This window comes from Macaca thibetana, chromosome 1 (assembly GCF_024542745.1).
Source record: "Macaca thibetana thibetana isolate TM-01 chromosome 1, ASM2454274v1, whole genome shotgun sequence".
NCBI classification, from domain to species: domain Eukaryota; kingdom Metazoa; phylum Chordata; class Mammalia; order Primates; family Cercopithecidae; genus Macaca; species Macaca thibetana.
This window is the reverse complement of record NC_065578.1, coordinates 9,098,152-9,117,443: the sequence shown is the minus strand read 5'-3', so window position 1 is coordinate 9,117,443 and position 19,292 is coordinate 9,098,152. Positions and strand designations below refer to the sequence as shown.

Below are 19,292 nucleotides of genomic sequence, written 5' to 3'. Positions count from 1 at the left end.
TTAGCCAGGATGGTCTCGATCTCCTGACCTCATGATCCGCCCGTCTCGGCCTCCCAAAGTGCTGGGATTACAGGCTTGAGCCACTGCGCCCGGCCTGATCTTTACATTTTAAAAACACTGAGGTGTAAATATTAACATAACATTAAGCCAGGTTCTTTTTTTATTTTTATTTTTTAGAGATAGGGTACAGCTCTGTTGCCTAGGCTGCAGTACGGTGGCACAATCATTGCTCACCACAGCCTTGAAATCCCAGGCTCAAGAGATCCTCCCACCTCAGCCTACCAAGTAGCTAGTACTTCAAGTACATGCAATTACTCCTGGCTAAAAAGTCAGTTTTTTAAAAAATCAACTTTTCAAAAACAATAGTAATTCTGTTTGGCTCTCCCCATCACATATTTCAGGATGCTCAGTATTAAACCTGTGTTGGCTAATAGTTAAATGTGGCTGACCTCACCACCTCTCAGGATTTACATCTCTAAAAGGATGCTATTCCTTTCAAAAACAGTAACTTCAAGCATGTAGCTATGTTCTTGTTCCAACAGTGCTGCCATTAAATATTCTTGGGGGTATATTTTGAAATTGCATATTCTTTTGAGTACCTTCATTGGGGATAAATCTGTCTTTGGAGGGTATATTTGATTTCTGTGAATGCCCTAAAGTTATTCAGTGCTAAACCCAATTAATAAAATAATCAATGTGAATTTAATAGTTTACAGTGAAGAAGGGAGTTAGAATGATTAGTTAACGGGAAGATTTTCTTTCTTTTTTTGGGGGGGTTGGGGTACTGTCCCATAAACTGGAGTGCGGCAACATGTGATCTGGGCTCACTGTAACCTCCACCTCCCAGGTTCAAGCCATTCTCCTGCCTCAGCCTCCTGAGTAGCTGGGATTACAGGTGTGCACCACCACGCCTGGCTAATTTTTGTAGTTTTAGTAGAGACGGGGTTTCACCATGTTGGTCAAGCTGGTCTCGAACTCCTGACCTCATGATCTGCCTACTTTGGCCTCCCAAAGTGCTGGGATTACAGGCGTGAGTCACTGCACCCGGCCTCTTTTTTTTTTTTTTTTTTTTTGAGATGGAGTTTCGCTCTTGTCCCCAGGCTGGAGTGCAATGGCATGATCTCAGGTCATTGCAACCTCCGCCTCCCGGGTTCAAGCGATTCTTCTGCCTCAGCCTCCTGAGTAGCTGGGATTACAGACACCCACCACCACGCCCAGCTAATTTTTGTATTTTTAGTAGAGATGGGGTTTTTACTATGTTGGCCAGGCTAGTCTCAAACTCCCGACCTCAGGTGATCCACCTGCCTCGGCCTCCCAAAGTGCTGGGATTACAGGCTTAAGCCACTGTGCCTGACCAAGATTTTCTTATATGCCATGGAAACTACGTACATGTAATCTCAAAAGAATTTCAAAAATGTTTTGAGCAGTAACAATTTTCATCTGGTTGTACAAATTGTGGTAGGTAGATAACTGTCAGTTAACAGTCTGTTTTCTCATTTAAAAAATGGAAAACCATAGTCCTATGTCATAGGATTTTGTGCATATTAAATTAGGTAATGCATGTAAAATGTTTGACACATTTGTCTACCAATTATGAATATTGATAACTTAGTATTACTTGCAGGTTGTTTTACATTAATTTTCAGTCATGATAAAGGAACCAAGGTTCTAAAGATTCCTTAAAGATCAGTATCAACAGGCTGGGAGCAGTGGCTCACGCCTGTAATCCCAGTACTTTGGGAGACTGAGGCCCCATCTCTACTAAAAATACAAAAATTAGTCGGGCGTGGTGGTATGCTTTTGTGGTCCCAGATACTCAGAGGCTGAGGCAGGAGAATTGCTTGAACCTGGGAGGCAGAGGTTGCCGTGAGCCAAGATCACACCATTGTATTCCAGTCTGGGTGACAGAGCAAGACTCCATCTCAAAAAAACAAAACAAAACAAAACAAGACAAAACAAAACATCAGTATCAACAAAGCCTGCTACATAATAGGAGATCAATAAGTAGTAACTATTATTAATATTCTTATTGAAGTATTATTAGAATTTTATTAGAATGCAATGGATCTCAATTCATCTTCATTATGTTTAAAACTTTATCTCTGTAGTTAAATGTAACATTAACACCAAACAGAACCTGAATTTGGTTTCTGGAAGCTATTTCATCACTCAACGAGTAATGTAAAATGTAACTCACTGTGTCCCACGCAGCCGGGTGACAGCGTTCTCAGTTGGAATTACCACCCTGGTTCTCCAGTTCTATGTTCTGCTAAGGTAGGTTCTTATACTTGGCAGCTCAACACGCATTTCTCACCTGTGGACACCGCTTGGGTGCTCTCTGGGATTTCTGCTACGTGTTTAATTGCAGCCTGCCCCATTTTTTCTGCCCCTGTTATCAAGGGCAATCACCGACTTCACTTTGAAAAGCCAAAAATCTCAATACAGTGAAGATAGCTGTGGGTAAACTGAGTTTAACTTTTAATCCACACTTACTTCTTCTGGTATAGAAAGCCATTAAATAGGAGACAATGAGGGGACCAATGTCTCAACTTACGGATTCCCTGGAGACCAGTCCCAACAGTCTAGCGTTAGCTAATGTCTGCAGGGCTGAGGGTGACAGGCACGCCCAACCTGATTATTACTTAATATGTTCTTTCAGATTCTGTCTTGGAAATTATTATTAGTGGAAACAGTCAATTAATAACTTTAATTCTAAAAAAATCTGAAAACTGAGAATGTACTTAAGTGAGGGGGAGGGACAAGAAGCTGCAATACTCCTTGTAATTAGCCAAATTCAAACTCACCAGCTTCTATTACAGGAAGTCCGTGTAAAGTAAGTCATTTTTTCTTACTACAGGTCAGAATTCCCATGAAATAGTTTTTCACCAAAATCGCAAATTAACATGAATTTAAAAAATGGTAAACAAGGGCTGGGTGCAGTGGCTCACACCAGTAATCCCAACACTTTGGGAAGCCGAGGCAGGTGGATCACGAGGTCAGTAGTTTGAGACCAGCTTGGCCAACATGGTGAAGCCCTGTCTCGCATGGTGGCGCATACCTGTAATCCCAGCGACTCAGGAGGCTGAGGCAGGGGAATTGCTTGAACCCAGGAGGCGGAGGTTGCAATGAGCCGAGATCCCACTATTGAACTCCAGCCTGGGCAACAAGAGTGAAACTCCATCTCAAAAAAAAAAAAAAAAAAGGGCTGGGCGCAGTGGCTCACGCCTGTAATCCCAGCACTCCGGGAGGCCGAGGCGGGTGGATCATGAGGTCAGGAGATCGAGACCATCCTGACTAACATGGTGAAACCCCGTCTCTACTAAAAAATACAAAAAAATTAGGTGGGTGTGGTGGTGGGCACCTGTAGTCCCAGCTACTCGGGAGGCTGAGGCAGGAGAATGGCGTGAACCTGGGAGGCAGAGCTTGCAGTGAGCCGAGATCGCGCCACTGCACTCCAGCCTGGGTGACAGAGCGAGACTCCGTCTCAAAAAAAAAAAAAAAGAAAGAAAAAAAAAGAAGAAGGCCAGGCGCAGCAGCTCACGCCTGTAATCCTAGCACTTTGGGAGGCCGAGGCGGGTGGATCACAAGGTCAGGAGTTCGAGACCAGCCTGACCAACATGGTGAAACCCCGTCTCAACTAAAAATACAAAAATTATCCAGGTGTGGTGGCATGTGCCTATAAACCTACATACTCAGGAGGCTCAGGCAGGAGAATCACTTGAACCTGGGAGGTGGAGGTTGCAGTGAGCCAAGATCACACCATTACATTCCAGCCCGAGTGACAGAGTGAGACTCTGTCTTTTTTTTTTTTGAGACGGAGTCTAGCTCTGTCGCCCAGGCTGGAGTGCAGTGGCCAGATCTCAGCTCACTGCAAGCTCTGCCTCCCGGGTTTACGCCATTCTCCTGGCTCAGCCTCCCGAGTAGCTGGGACTACAGGCGCCCGCCACCTCGCCCGGCTAGTTTTTTGTATTTTTTTAGTAGAGACAGGGTTTCACCGTGTTAACCAGGATGGTCTCGATCTGCTGACCTTGTGATCCGCCCGTCTTGGCCTCCCAAAGTGCTAGGATTACAGGCTTGAGCCACCGCGCCCGGCCGACTGTGTCTTAAAAAAAAAAAAAAAAAGGTAAACAAGGCCAGGATCAGTGGCTCATGCCTGTAGTCCGAGCACTTGGGAGGCCGAGGAGGGCGGATCACCTGAGATTAGGAGTTCGAGACCAGCTTGGACAGCACGGTGAAACCCCATCCTTACTAAAAATACAAAATATTAGTCAGGTATGGTGGCACACGCCTGTAATCCCAGCTACTCAGGAAGCTGAGGCATGAGAATCATTTGAACCCAGGAGGTGGAGGTTGAAGTGAGCTGAGGTCGTGCAACTGCACTCCAGTTTGAGTGACAGAACAAGACTCTGTCTCAAAAAGAAAAAAAAGGCCGGGCGCGGTGGCTCAAGCCTGTAATCCCAGCACTTTGGGAGGCCGAGACGGGCGGATCACGAGGTCAGGAGATCGAGACCATCCTGGTTAACACGGTGAAACCCCGTCTCACTAAAAAATACAAAAAACTAGCTGGCCGAGGTGGCGGACGCCTGTAGTCCCAGCTACTCGGGAGGTGGAGGCAGGAGAATGGCGTGAACCCGGGAGGCGGAGCTTGCAGTGAGCTGAGATCCGGCCACTGCACTCCAGCCTGGGTGACAGCGCGAGACTCCGTCTCAAAAAAAAAAAAAAAAAAAAAAAGAAAAAAAAGTAAACCAATCATTTGAGGTCAGGGGTTCGAGATCAGCATGGCCAACATGATGAAACCCCATCTCTACTAAAAATACAAAAGTTAGCCAGGTGTGGTGGCATGTGCCTGTAATCCCAGCTACTGGTAAGGCAGAGGCACAAGAATTGCCTGAACCTGGGAAGCAGAGGTTGCAGTGAGCAGAGATCGCAGCACTGCACTCCAGCCTTGGTGACAGAGTAAAATTCTGTCTCAAAACAAAACAAAACAAACAAAAAAGAAAAAAAGAAAAGAAAGAAACATGGTAAACATTATTTATTTACCAATGATGACATTAATAACTCTTACTATTATTTATGGACTATTTTGTAGTATTCATTTACAGTCACAGTAAAGGAATCAAGGTTCTCAAGAGAAGTGAGTTGCCTACAGCCAAGATGAACCCAGTGCCAGAATAAGAATTAGAGTTCAAGGATTAGTGCCTTCTGGTGTTATGCTTATACCACAGATTTCCTGTAATAAGTAATAAATTAATGTATCACCTCGTGTATTGACTTTTAGGCCCAGATCCTCCCGATATTGCAGCCAACCTCTCCTGTACAACCTAGTTGGTAATACCATCTTTACCTTCTTCACAATTGGTAAGTGTGCAGTTATCTGTCAAGCATTTATTAGGTATCTACTACAAATAGTAGCCAGACACTGCTAGAACAAAAATTGGTAGGACAAAGTTCTCTGCTCTTCAGGAATTCACGGACTAAAATTTAAAAAACAACTCACATCTAAAATTCAGGTGAAGGGAATCTTCAAAAACTTCCTAAATATCTCTTTTAGTTGTTCTTTTTTTTTTTTTTTTTGAGGCAGAGTTTCACTCTTGTTGCCTAGGCTGGAGTGCAATGATACAATCTCGGCTCACTGCACCCTCTGCCTCCCGGGTTCAAATGATTCTCCTGCCTCAGCCTCCCGGGTAGCTGGGATTACAGGCATGCGCCACCACGCCCAGCTAATTTTGTATTTTTAGTAGAGATGGGGTTTCTTTTTCTTTTCTTTGAGACAAGGTCTCACTCTTGTCCCCCAAGCTCAGCTCACTACAACCTCTGCCTCCCAGGTTCAAGCGATTCTTGTGCCTTAGCTTCCTGAGTAGCTGGGATTCTGGGATTACAAGTATGTGCCACCACACGTAGCTAATACTTTGTATTTTTAGTAGAGATGGGGTTTCACCATGTTGTCCAACATGGTGTCCACTCCTGACCTCTGGCGATCCGCCTGCCTCAGCCTCCCAAAGTGCTGGGATTATAGGCGTGAGCCACCGCGCCCAGCCTAGAGATGTGGTTTCACCATGTTGGTCAGGCTGGTCTTAAAGTCCCAACCTCAGGTGATCTGCGTGCCTCGGCCTCCCAAAGTGCTGGGATTACAGGTGTGAGCCACTGTGCCTGGCCTCTCTTTTAGTTGTCCTATAATTTGAGTACGTAACCAAATTAAGTTAAATACAAATTCCTTTTATTTATTTTTTTTGAGACGGAATCTTGCTCTGTCACCAGGCCAGAGTGCAGTGGCATGATCTTGGCTCACTGCAACCTCCACCTCCTGGGTTCAAGCGATTCTCTTGCCTCGGCCTCCCGAGTAGCTGGGATTACAGGCACACGCCACCACACCAACCTAATTTTTGTATTTTTGGTAGAGATAGGGTGCCACCATGTTAGCCAAGATGGTCTCGATCTCCTGACCTCATGATCCGCCTGCCTTGGCCTCCCAAAGTGCTGGAACTACAGGCATGAGCTACCACGCCCGGCCCAAATTCCTTCTGTTATAAAATTATTTAGTGTTATAATATTAAAGTATCAGGTTTTTCATTCAATAAATAGTTACTGATCAAGAGATGATTCTGGGTAGAAAAACAAGGACAATGGCAACTTGAAGTCAAAAAGTGATATAGGGCTGGGTCCAGCCCTATATCCCCTTTCCTGTAACCCCACCACTCTGAGGCTGAAGTGGGAGGATTGCGTGAAGTCAGGAGTTCAAGACCAGCCTGGGCAATATGGTGAGACATCATCTCTACAAAAAAATAGAAAAAGTTAGCTGGGCATGGTGTCATGCACCTGTAGTCCCAGCTACTTGGGAGGCTGAAGTCAGAGGGTCACTAAAGCCCGGGAGATGGAGGTTACAGTGAGTCATGTCATTGCACTCCAGCCTGGGTGACAGAGGGAGGCCCTATCTCCAAAAAAGGACATGGAGTTGGTCTCTATTCTCAACATTCTGAAAAGTGGAGAAGTTTAAGAATATTTTAGCTAATCTATCTTAATCATATTTTCCTTTGAATGTGCTTTTAAGTGTGATGTATGGGCCGGGCGTGGTGGCTCACGCCTGTAATCCCATCACTTTGGGAGGCCGAGGCGGGTGGATCACCTGAGGTCAGGAGTTCGAGACCAGCCTGGGCAACATGGCGAAATCCCTTCTCTACTAAAAATATAAAAATTAGCCGGGCATGGTGGCGCATGCCTGTAGTCCCAGCTACGAGGGGGGCTGAGGCAGGACGATAGCTTGAACCTGGGAGACGGAGGTTGCAGTGAGCTAAGACTGCACTCCAGCCTGAGCTACAGTGCAAGACTGTCTCAAAAAAAAAAAAAAGAGTGATGTATGATTTCAGCAAAAACTATGTCTGAATTTTTTAAAATGAAAAAATAGGGCCAGGTATGGTGGCTCATGCCTGCAATCCCAGCACTTTGGGAGGTCAAGGCAGGTGGATCACCTGAGGTCTGGAGTTCAAGACCAGCCTGGCCAACATGTAAAACCCTATCTCTACTAAAAATACAAAAATAAGTTGAGTGTGGTGGCACACCCTTGTAGTCCCAGCTACTTGGGAAGCTGAGGCAGGAGAATTGCTTGAACCCGGGAGGCAGAGGTTGCAGTGAGCCAAGATCACGCCACTGCACTGCAGCCTGGCAACAGAGCAAGACTCCATCTCAAAAAAAAAAAAAAAAAAAAAGACCGCACACAGTGGCTCACACCTGTAATCCCAGCACTTTCGGAGGCCGAGGCGGATGGATCACAAGGACAGGAGATAGAGACCATCCTGGTTAACACAGTGAAACCCCATCTCTACTAAAAATACAAAAAAATTAGCTGGACGTGGTGGCGGGTGCCTATAGTTCCAGCTACTCGGGAGGCTGAGGCAGGAGAATTGCTTGAACCTGGGAGGTGGAGGTTGCCGTGAGTCAAGATTGCGTCACTGCACTCCAACCTGGGTGACAGAGCAGGACTCCGTCTCAAAAAAAAAAAAAACGCGCATACAATCTATATCAAAGGAAAAATTACTTTGCCTAGACTGGCATTTCTGTTCCACAGCAGGAAGGGAAGGAAACAAACTGCATTTAGGTTTGCATTCAAGAATATATTTCTAGCCGGGCACGGTGGCTCACGCCTATAATCCCAGCACTTTGGGAGGCCAAGGTGGGCAGATCACCTGAGGTCAGGAGTTCGAGACCGGCCTGGCCAACATGGTGAAACCCCGTCTTTACTAAAAATACAAAAAATTACCCAGGCATGGTGGTGTACACCTATAATGCCACCTACTAGGGAGGCTGAGGCAGGAGAATCGCTTAAACCCGGGAGGAAGAGGTCACAGTGTGCTGAGATTGCACCACTGCACTCCAGCCTGAGTGACAGAACAAGACTCTGTCTAAAAAAAAAAAAAAAAAGATTATGTGTCTGAGATGATTAAGCCTAAACACTGATAACTGATGCTGTTCCTCTGTCCTTTTAGGTTCTCCTGTGCTGTTTGTTCAGATGGAGCCAGTGCCGCGCACGCTGAGGTGGATGTTTTCTGCGTTTGGTGTGGGATCCTTCAGTGAAGGAGTCTGCACTGTGGTGTTAACAGCTTTGGCAACAGACTGTGTATGTTTTTAAACAATGAATTTCTAAAGGCTTATCTTAATCTGAAAGTTTGGCTGTAAATAATATGTCTTCAATATTTATTTTCTACTGACACCAAAAGTAGAGATATGTGGAGATGGAATTCCTCATTAGGCACACGTCACAGTTAAAACATTTCACTGTTCGAAAAGTAGTTAAGATATTAATCAACAGTGAAACTGGCCAGGCACAGTGGCTCACGCCTCTAATCCCAGTACTTTGGAAGGCTGAGGCAGGCGGATCGCTTGAGCCCAGGAGATGACGACCAGCATAGGCAATGTGGCAAAACCCCATCTCTACAAAAATTACAAAAATTAGCTAGGCCTGGTGGCACGTGACTGTATTCCCAGCTACTTGGGAGGCTGAGGCAGGAGGATCACGTGAACCCAGGAAGTCAAGGCTGCAGTGAGCCATGCTCACACCACTACACTTCGGCCTGGGTGACAAAACAACATCATGTCTCAAAACAAACAAACAGTGAAGGTGAAGCTGTTGGATTGGGTTTGGCACAGTAAATAGCAAGACTTCTATTTCTTGCTAAATTGGCACCTTCATTTAAATCCTTGTGGCAAAACATTTTTAACATATGTTCCAATTAAAAGACAAAGTATTCCTCATAGTACCTTTTCTCTCTCAAATATAGGAAAAAACAACCCCTGAACTTTACTACTTGTCTGTGCTGCTGTCGGTGAGCAGCTTAGCTTCTACAGGTAAGCAAGAAAACTTTCCAAGTAACCTATCCTTGTCAAAGGCTTACCAGTCCTTTGAGGCAATAACTACACAACTGGCACTGTGACTGTGATGCTGCAAGGGGAATATTAAGCTTTAGTTCCTTTTTTTTTTTGAAACGGAGTCTCACTCTGTTGCTTAGGCTGGAGTGCAGTGGCGTGATCCTGGCTCACTGCAACCTCCTTCTCCTGGATTAAAGCGATTCTTCTGCCTCAGACTCCCCAGTAGCTGGAATTAAAGGTGTGTGCCACTACGCCTGGATAATTTTGGTATTTTTAGTAGAGATGGGGTTATACCATGTTGGCCAGGCTAGTGTTGAACCCCTGACCTCAAGTGATCCACCCGTCTCAGCCTCCCAAAGTGCTGGGATTATACACGTGAGCCACTGTGCCCAGCCGCCCTAGTTCCTCTTAAAGCAAGAGATCCAAGAAGCTAAAAAGCATGAAAAGCAAAGCAAAGCAAACAGGGGGAGAGGAGGGTTAGGATGGGATATGAAAAAACATCCTTCTTATGTTACTCCCACTGCATTTAATTAGATCCTATCTATTCTTCATCCTGTAGTGCTTTTCTCAGGCCTGAGGCTGATCTCGTGGGCCAGGGTGACCTGTCGAAGGCCAGATGCTAACCCAACAGATTGAACCATCTGGGTCCTGTGTTTCCTGTCTGAGATACACATCTCTACCTGGCTGGGCCTGTCCCAGCAGCCCTGCCACCTATCGGCAATCGCACAACCATCTCCTATCCTGCTATTTCAGCTGAACAGCAGAGCCAATAATAGGAAACATGTCAAAATCAGGCATTTAGTAGAAAACTGCGTTATGCCAGGCACGGTGGCTCATGCCTATAATCTCAGCACTTTGGGAGGCGAAGGCGGGTGGATCACTTGAGGTCCAGAGTTCGAGATCAGCCTGACCAACGTGTCGAAACCCTGTCTCTACTAAAAATACAAAAATTAGCCGGGTGTGGTTGCAGGCACCTGTAATCCCAGCTACTTGGGAGGCTGAGGCAGGAGAATCACTTGAACCCGGGAGGCGGCAGTTGAAGTGAGCCGAGATTGCGTCACCACTCTCCAGAGTGGATGACAGAGCAAGACTCTGTTTCAAAAGAAAAAAAAAAAAGAATCCTGCATTTAAGTATTAATGAGCACTCACTGACAATGGATAAAAAGAAACAGTTCCGCTGAAATCACAGGACTGACATCATAACCCAATTCATTCCAAATAAAGATCTCCTATCAAATACTTTCACAATGATTATTTTGACTTTCTAAACCTCATGTTTTGTTCAATGAAGTTAAGTGGCATCAGCTGGGAGATTGCTACAGAAATAAGTGCTGAAAAAGAGGAAGGAAAATAGAAGTCTTAGTAACAAACAGAGGTTTAGTTTCAAAAGACCCTAGTAATTCAGATTGTGTATTTGAACAAGGTCAATTTACTGCTTCTTTAAGAATGCAGTGGGGCCGGATGTGGTAGCTCATGCCTGTAATCTCAGCACTTTGGGAGGCCAAGGTGGGCAATCACCTGAGGTCAGGAGTTTTTTTTGTTTTTTTTGTTTTCTTTTTGAGACGGAGTCTCGCTCTGTCGCCCAGGCTGGAGTGCAGTGGCTGGATCTCAGCTCACTGCAAGCTCCCGCCTCCCGGGTTTACGTCATTCTCCTGCCTCAGCCTCCCGAGTAGCTGGGACTACAGGCGCCCGCCACCACGCCCGGCTAGTTTTTTGTATTTTTTTAGTAGAGACGGGGTTTCACCGTGTTAGCCAGGATGGTCTCAATCTCCTGACCTTGTGATCCGCCTGTCTCGGCCTCCCAAAGTGCTGGGATTACAGGCTTGAGCCACCGCGCCCAGCCGAGGTCAGGAGTTTGAGACTAGCCTTGCCAACATGGTGAAACCCCGTCTCCACTTTAAAAAAAAAAATTTACACACACACACACACACACACATATACATGTATACACATATATACACACACACACATATATATAGACACATACATATATATATACACACACGCACACACACAAAAGTTAGCTGGGCGTCTTGGTGTGTACCTGTAATCCCAGCTACTCGGGAGGCTGAGACAGGAGAATCGCTTGAACCCAGGAGGTGGAGGTTGCAGTGAGCAAAGACTGCGCCACTGCACTCCAGCCTGGGTGACAGAGTAAGAGTCCATCTCAAAAAAAAAAAAAAAAAAAAAAAAGGCAGTGGAAGATTTTAGAGTAAAAATAATCACAACCTCCCCCTTATAGATTATAACAACCTGCATCATGACAGCTAACTGTTTTCCAGAGAAAATAGCTAAAGTGACCTGCATTGTGTTTTGTCTTTTTTTTTTTTTCTTTTTTGAGACAGAGCCCTGGTCTGTCGCCCAGGCTGGAGTGCAGTGGTGTGATCTTGGTTCACTGCAGGCTGGTCTCAAACACCTGATGTCAGGTGATCCACCTGCCTCAGCCTCCCAAAGTGCTGGGATTACAGGCCTGAGCCACCATGGCCAGCCGTGTTTTGTCTTTTTACTTCTGTGTATATTTAACAATTCTGGGCCAGACACAGTGGTTGACGCCTGTAATCCCAGCATTTTGGGAGGTCAGGCAGGTGAATCACCTGAGGTCAGGAGTTCGAGACCAGCGTGGCCAACATGGTGAAACCCCGTCTCTACTAAAAATACAAAAAAATGAGCCAGGCTTGTGACGGGTGCCTGTAATCCCAGCTACTTGGGAGGCTGAGGCAGGAGAATCACATGAACCCAGGAGGCGGAGGTTGAAGTGAGCATTGCACTTCAGCCTGGGCAACGAGAGTAAAACTCTGTTTCAAAAAGAAAAAAAAATTCTGAAGTATTTTTGGTAGGGACTAGTTACTCACAAATGGTCTCAATGTCATTAAGGACTGGATACAACTTTATTTTGAGACAGGGTCTCGCTCTATCACCCAGGCTGGAACGTAATGGCATAATCACTGCAACCACCACCTCCCGGGCTCAAGCAATCCTCCCGCCTCAGCCCCCACCCCAAGTAGCTGGGACTACAGGTATGCCCCACCAGACCTGGCTACTCTTTTGTATTTTTTTGTAGAGATAAGGTTTCACTATATTGCCCACACTGGTCTCGAACTCCTGGGCTCAAGCAATCCGCCCGCCTTGACCTCCCAAAGTGTTGGGATTACGGGCATGAGCCAGCTCACCTGGCCGACAACTCCATTTCTTGAGAAAAAGAACAGAACCAATGGGCAAGAAGAACATATTCAGTATAAAATCTCCCAAAGCATCTCTGACAGGCGTAGCACCTGAACAAATGGAAATGACTGTTCATCTGTTTTCTTCTGGACAGGAGGTTACCTAATATATATCCACTATCCTTTGAAACCACCACCATTTTCTGAGCACCTTCCACATCCCAGACACAGCACTAAGGTAGGAATTAGAAACGTGAGCAATCACACAATAAGAATGAAATTCCTTTGAAGTAATTATATTACCATGATTAACATAAATTATTTAGAAACAACACATTCCCTAGACCTCATCAATCACTACAGGGCTTTGAGCAGAGGAGTGACATTATCTGACTTTTTTCTTTTTTTTCTTGAGACAGAGTCTCACTCTGTCACCCAGGCTGGAGTGCAGTGGCGCGATCTCGGCTCACTGCAAACTCTGCCTCTCGGGTTCACGCCATTCTCCGGCCTCAGCCTCTCAAAGTAGCTGGGACTACAGGCGCCCACCATTATGGCCAGCTAATTTTTTGTAGTTTTAGTAGAGACGGGGTTTCACTGTGTTAGCCAGGATGGTCTCAATCTCCTGACCTCATGATCTGCCCACCTTGGTCTCCCAAAGTGCTGGGATTACAGGTGTGAGCCACCGCACCTGGCCCCCATCTGACATATTTTTTAGACAGTGTCTCACTCTGTCACCCAGGCTGGAGTGCAGTGGCACCATCTCGGCTCACTGCAACCTCCACCTCCCGGGTTCAAGCAATTCTCCCCTCTCAGCCTCCTGAGTAGATGGAATCACAGGCACGCGCCACCATACCCAGCTAATTTTTGTATTTTTAGTACAGACAGGGTTTTGCCATGTTGGCCAGGATGGTCTCAAACTCCAAACCCCAAGTGATCTGCCCACCTCGGCCTCCCAAAGTACTGGGAATCCAGGCGTGAGCCACTGTACCTGGCGAGAATGTTCTAAGCAAAGGTAATAGTGCAAGAGTCCCAAGGCAGATGCATGCCTGTCATGCTGCAGGAAGAGATGAAGCCCAGCATGGCTGGAACATAATAACTAAGGGAGGAGGAATAGCAGACACAGAGAGGTAAAAGGAAGACACTGCAGGGCTTTGAGCAGAGGAGTGACATGATCTGACATATTTTTAAGGATCTCTCTGGCACTTGAAGCTGAAAAGAGAATGTAGGGAGAGGCAAGGGTGCAAGTGAAGACACAAGATGGGAGGCTACTGCAATAATCCAGGTGACAGGTTATGCTGACCCATCCCTGATGGTGGCAGCAAAGTGGTAAGACGTCATTCGATTCTGGGTGTGTCTGGAAATACAGCCAATGTGATTTGCAATGGATGGGATGTGGGCAGTGAAAGAAAGAAGAGTCAAGGATGACTCTAGAAGTTTTTGGCCTAAGCAGCTAAAAGAACAGCACTACCTTTAACTGAGAAGAGAATCATAGCGAAGCATGATGGCGTGTGCCTGTAATCCTAGCTACTTGGGACCTTGAGAGCTTGTTTGAAGGTTCTAGCAGGGGAACGCAACTACTTACATACCCTTGACTGAAGACTAGTCCTCCTCTATTGGGGATGGTTGTTCTTTTCGACTGAGTGTGCAGCTTCCGGAGGGACATACATGGAGCAGTGAGGGAGGAAGGAGACACTGGCCTAGCCAGCCAGATCAGCCGGATCAACCCTGGTGATCAATGGGGTGAGGGACGTCACAGCCAGATTGCCCTCACATCCTACTTGGGAGGCTGAGGTGGGAGGATCACCTGATCACGCCACTGCACTCTGGCCTGGGCAACACAGCAAGACCCTGTCTCCAAAAAAAGAGAAGAGAAAGATGTCCATGAAGTAGGCTTGAGGGGACTATCAGGAGTTCAGTTTACAGAGAAGTGAAGTTTGAGACATCTATTAGATATCCAAGTGGTAACACTAAGTAGGCAAATGGAGAACAAAGCCAAGTTCAGGGGAGAGGTGCAGACACACAACAGCCTAGAGATTTGGATATATCTGCATTTAGATGGTGTATTTGTCTGCTTAGGCTGTCATACTAAAATACCACAGACTGGGTGACTTCAACAACAGAAATTGACTTTCTCACCGTTCTGGAGGCTAGAAGCCCAAGATCAAGGTTTTGGCCAATTTGGTCTGTGGTGGCAGCTCTGTTCCTGTCTTGTACATGGCTGCCTTCTTGCTATGTCCTCACATAATCTTTCTTCAGTATGTTAAGGGTAAGGGGCAAACTCTCCACTCACGCTTCTGATAAGGACACTAGTCCTATCGGATCAGGGCCCCACACTTATGACCTTATTTAACCTTAATTACTTTCTTACTCCAAATACAACCACACCTAGAGTGACATCTTTGATTCTAAAAGTTCGTGTTCTTACCCGTTATGCAAGATTTGCAATGGTATGAACTATTTAAGGCAGACATTTAAAAGAGGCCCAAGTGTTCAAGGAGTCTTTGGCTCATGGTACTTCTTGTTGGCCACTCAAGTTTCATCTACCCCAGCATTTTCCCTACCTAGTTGGAGCAACTTCCGTGCTCTGGGCTCCCATCCCAAGTCCAGGCTGAAGTGTCCTCAACTCCTCCAGCTGCCAGGGAGCATTTATCTGGTTTCCCAGTGACTCCCAGTCTGGATGTTACTTTCCCCAGCGCTGTCTCCCATGGTTTCCTGCCTAACATATTATTTCTCTTTCTCCAGTTTCTTCTCTGCCTTCTGTCTGAAGGCTTATATTCTATTTTTGTTTCAGAATGAATTTCTCTTATGCATTAGAAATATGTTTTCATGGCCGGGCGCGGTGGCTCAAGCCTGTAATCCCAGCACTTTGGGAGGCCGAGACGGGCGGATCATGAGGTCAGGAGATCGAGACCATCCTGGATAACACGGTGAAACCCCGTCTCTACTAAAAAAATTACAAAAAACTAGCCGGGCGTGGTGGTGGGTGCCTGTAGTCCCAGCTACTCGGGAGGCTGAGGCAGGAGAATGACGTAAACCCAGGAGGCGGAGCTTGCAGTGAGCTGAGATCCGGCCACTGCACTCCAGCCTGGGCGACAGAGCGAGACTCCATCTCAAAAAAACAAAAAACAAAACGAAGAAATATGTTTTCATTATCCATTAACTCTAAACAAGAACCTAAAGGTACATTAAAAAACCCTTAGCATAGAACTGCTGATTGACTAAGTCACAGAGAAGAACAGGCAAATACCTCCATTGCTTCAAAGACTGCACACGCTAAAACTACACAAATGCTAGAACAGAACATTGGATTATCATTATCAAAATTAGGGGAAGGCTGGGTGGGGTGGCTCATGCCTGCAATTCCAGCACTTTGGGGGGCCAAAGTGGGAGGATTACTGGAGCCCAGGAGTTTGAAACCAGCCCGGGCAACGTGACAAAACCTCATCTCTACAAAAAATACAAAAACTAGCCAGATGTGGTGGCATGCACCTGAAGTCCCAGCTACTAGGGAGGCTAAGGTGCAAGGATCACCTGAGCCTGAGAGATTAAGGCTGCAGTGAGCCGTGATCATGTTACTGTACTCCAGTCTAGGTGACAGGGCAAGACTGTATCAAAAACAAAAACAAAAATAACCAGGGAAAGTACACTGTGAACAAGTGTTTATTCAGCAAATTTTTCAAATGATTTTTGTTTGTTTGTTTTGAGACGTAGTCTCGCCCTGTAGCCCAGGCTGAAGTGCAATGGCATGATCTCGGCTCACTGTAACCTCCACCTGCCGGGTTCAAGCAATTCTCCTGCCTCAGCCTCCCGAGTAGCTGGGACTACAGGCACACGCCACCATGCACGGCTAATTTTTTCTATTTTTAGTAGAGACATGGTTTCACCATGCTGGCCAGGCTGGTCTCAAACTCCTGACCTCATGATCTGCCCACCTCGGCTTCCCAAAGTCCTGGGATTACAGGTGTGAGCCACCACGCCCAGCTCAAATAATTTTTTTAAAGTATATTTTCCGGTTTTGTTTTGTACAGCACTGAGTCTGTCACTGTGAATTCCATTTTACCAAAAACATTGACACTTCCACACATATTTATGAATCAAAATTGAAAGATAATTGCATTAACAGGTACTTTTTTTTTCTTTTGTTTTGTTTTTTTTGTTTGTTTGTTTTTTGAGACCAAGTCTCGCTCTGTCGCCCAGGCTGGAGTACAGTGGCGCAATCTCCACTCACTGCAAGCTCCGCCGCCTCCTGGGTTAACGCCATTCTCCTGCCTCAGCCTCCCCAGAAGCTGGGACTACAGGCGCCTGCCACCACGCCCGGCCAATTTTTTTGTATTTTCAGTAGAGACGGGGTCTCACCGTGTTCGCCAGGATGGTCTCGATCTCCTGACCTCGTGATCTGCCCGCCTCGGGCTCCCAAAGTGCTGGGATTACAGGCGTGAGCCACCGCACCTGGCCTTGTTTTGTTTTTTTAAGACGGAGTTGCTCTGCCACCCAGGCTGCAGTGCAGTGTCGCGATCTTGGCTCACTGCAACCTTCACCTCCTGAGTTCAAGCGATTCTCATGCCTCAGCCTCCTGAGTAGCTGGGATTACAGGCATGCACCACCAGGCCTGGTTAATTTTTGTATTTTTAGGATAGATGGGGTTTCACCATGTTGGCCGGGCTGGTCTTGAATTCCTGACCTTAAGTGATCTGCCTGCCTCAGCCTCCCAAAGTGCTGGGATTATAGGCATGAGCCACCGTGCCTGGCCAACTTTTACAGAGAAAATTCTTTGAATCTGAAGTGTCTTGCAAGGTAGAGGCAATTGCAACCATTCCAACTAGTGTGTCAACAGTCTTCTCTTAAGGTGGGCTAGAAAAATGGTTTCATATTCAAATTATAACTCTGAAAAACAATTGATGGTAATAAAGAGATTCCACAATCAGACAGAACTGAGAGAAACAATTAGTTCTGGTAGAGTTCTGTGGTAATCAAAGTTACGTTTGTCCTGGGTAGCTGAAATATAACTAACTTCAAAGATTCCAGTGGGCTAGAAAAATGGTTTCATATTCAAATTATAACTCTGCAAAACAATTGATGGTAATAAAGAGATTCCACAATCAGAACTAAGAGAAACAATTAGTTCTGGTAAAGCTCTGTGGCAATCAAAGTTAGAAGTTTATCCTGGGCAGCTGAAATATAACTAACTTCAAAGACCAGGCCTGGCGGTAGCTTGTGCCAATCACCACAACACTTTGAGGGGCCAAGGCCGGAGGATCGCTTGAGCCCGGGAGTTCAAGGGTGCAGTGAGCTATGATCACACCACTGCACTCCAGCCTGGGCAACACAGCTCTTGTCTTTTAACAAGAGATTGTTACTTAAAAAAAAAAAAAAAAAAAAAAAGGCCGGGCGCGGGGGCTCAAGCCTGTAATCCCAGCACTTTGGGAGGCCGAGACGGGCGGATCACAAGGTCAGGAGATCGAGACCATCCTGGCTAACACGGTGAAACCCCGTCTCTACTAAAAAACACAAAAAACTAGCCGGGCGAGGTGGCGGGCACCGGTAGTCCCAGCTACTCGGGAGGCTGAGGCAGGAGAATGGCATAAGCCTGGGAGGCTGAGCTTGCAGTGAGCCGAGGTCTGGCCACTGCACTCCAGCCTGGGCGACAGAGCCAGACTCCATCTCAAAAAAAAAAAAAAAGACTGTCCCTATCGAACAATTCTACCATGAACACTGACGTTGTTCTGTGGACTACTTCAGGAAGATGGACTGAGAACATCATTAAATGGTTCCAACTAGTTTCTGGGTAACTTTATTTTTGATTTTTTGTTATGGGGGTCTCGCTATGTTACCCAGGCTGGGCTCAAATGATCCTCTCACCTCGGCCTCTCAAAGTGCTGGGTTTACAGGTGTGAGCCACTGCGACAGCCAAGGGTAATCTTTTTTATTTATGTTTTTTTGAGACGGAGTCTCGCACTGTCACCCCTGCTGGAGTGCAACGGCGCGATCTCGGCTCACTGCAACCTCCGCCTCCAGGGTTCAAGCCATTCTCCTGCCTCAGCCCCCGCAGTAGCTGGGATTACAGGCTCCTGCTACCGCGTACGGCTAATTTTTTGTATTTTTAGTAGAGACGGGGTTTCACTATGTTGGCCAGACTGGGCTCAAAGTCCTGACCTCGTGATCCGCCTGCTTCGGCCTCCCAAAGTGCTGCGATTACAAGCGTGAGACACCGCGCCCGGACAAGGGTAACTTTTTAAGAGCTGCCCAACAGTTCATTACCTCCTTCTCAAGGAGCATGAGTGTCAAACCACCTCCAGCAAAGTAGATGTAGTCTTTTACAGATTTGGAAAGAAGGATTTAGGAAGAAAGGGAAGTCATTCGGAATTATTTCTTCCTCTGACGCCCAGCCGTCCCCCGTTAAGTCTAAAGGTGCTAGACCTCAAGACTCTTCTAGAAAGAGATTTTTCCTCTCCAAGGTGAATACATCTGTTCCGAAGGTCAGAAGCTATTTTACCGAAGTTTTCCGTTCCACCGAAAAAATTAAGGGTCAATTAATGCTTCTTGTCCCAAACCTGAATATGAGCTTGCCTCGGATCATATTCGACCCTAAAGACTCCACCATCTTGGACGCCCCTATATCTAGGACAAAAAAGGACCACCTTCTCAGGGGCTCCTTGCAGGGAGCTTACCGCGCCCTCACTGTCCGCCGGCCCGAGTGCTACCGTAGATCACCCGCGGCCCGGACGCCAGCAAGTGGAACATCTGGGTCGCACTCTCATTGGTTCCAGGGGG

At 46.5% G+C, this 19,292-nt stretch overlaps 2 protein-coding genes across 5 annotated transcripts in view; one reads left to right on the top strand and one right to left on the bottom strand.

Moving 5' to 3' along the window:
- The window catches only part of NMNAT1 (nicotinamide nucleotide adenylyltransferase 1), a 47,223-nt gene extending 27,935 nt beyond the window's left edge, over positions 1-19,288 (bottom strand). The window contains exons 1-2 of one of the 4 annotated variants that reach the window (XM_050788871.1): positions 19,190-19,288; positions 14,108-14,369 (exon numbers count right to left, since the gene is read on the bottom strand). The gene's annotated coding sequence lies outside the window, so the exon portion shown is untranslated. Of the gene's footprint in view, positions 1-14,107; positions 14,370-18,779; positions 19,166-19,189 lie in introns of those variants that run through there. The other 3 variants (XM_050788875.1, XM_050788866.1, XM_050788868.1) reach the window with 3 other exon arrangements.
- CTNNBIP1 (catenin beta interacting protein 1) overlaps positions 1-19,292 on the top strand; it is a 668,528-nt gene that overhangs the window by 545,227 nt on the left and 104,009 nt on the right. The window lies entirely within an intron of this gene.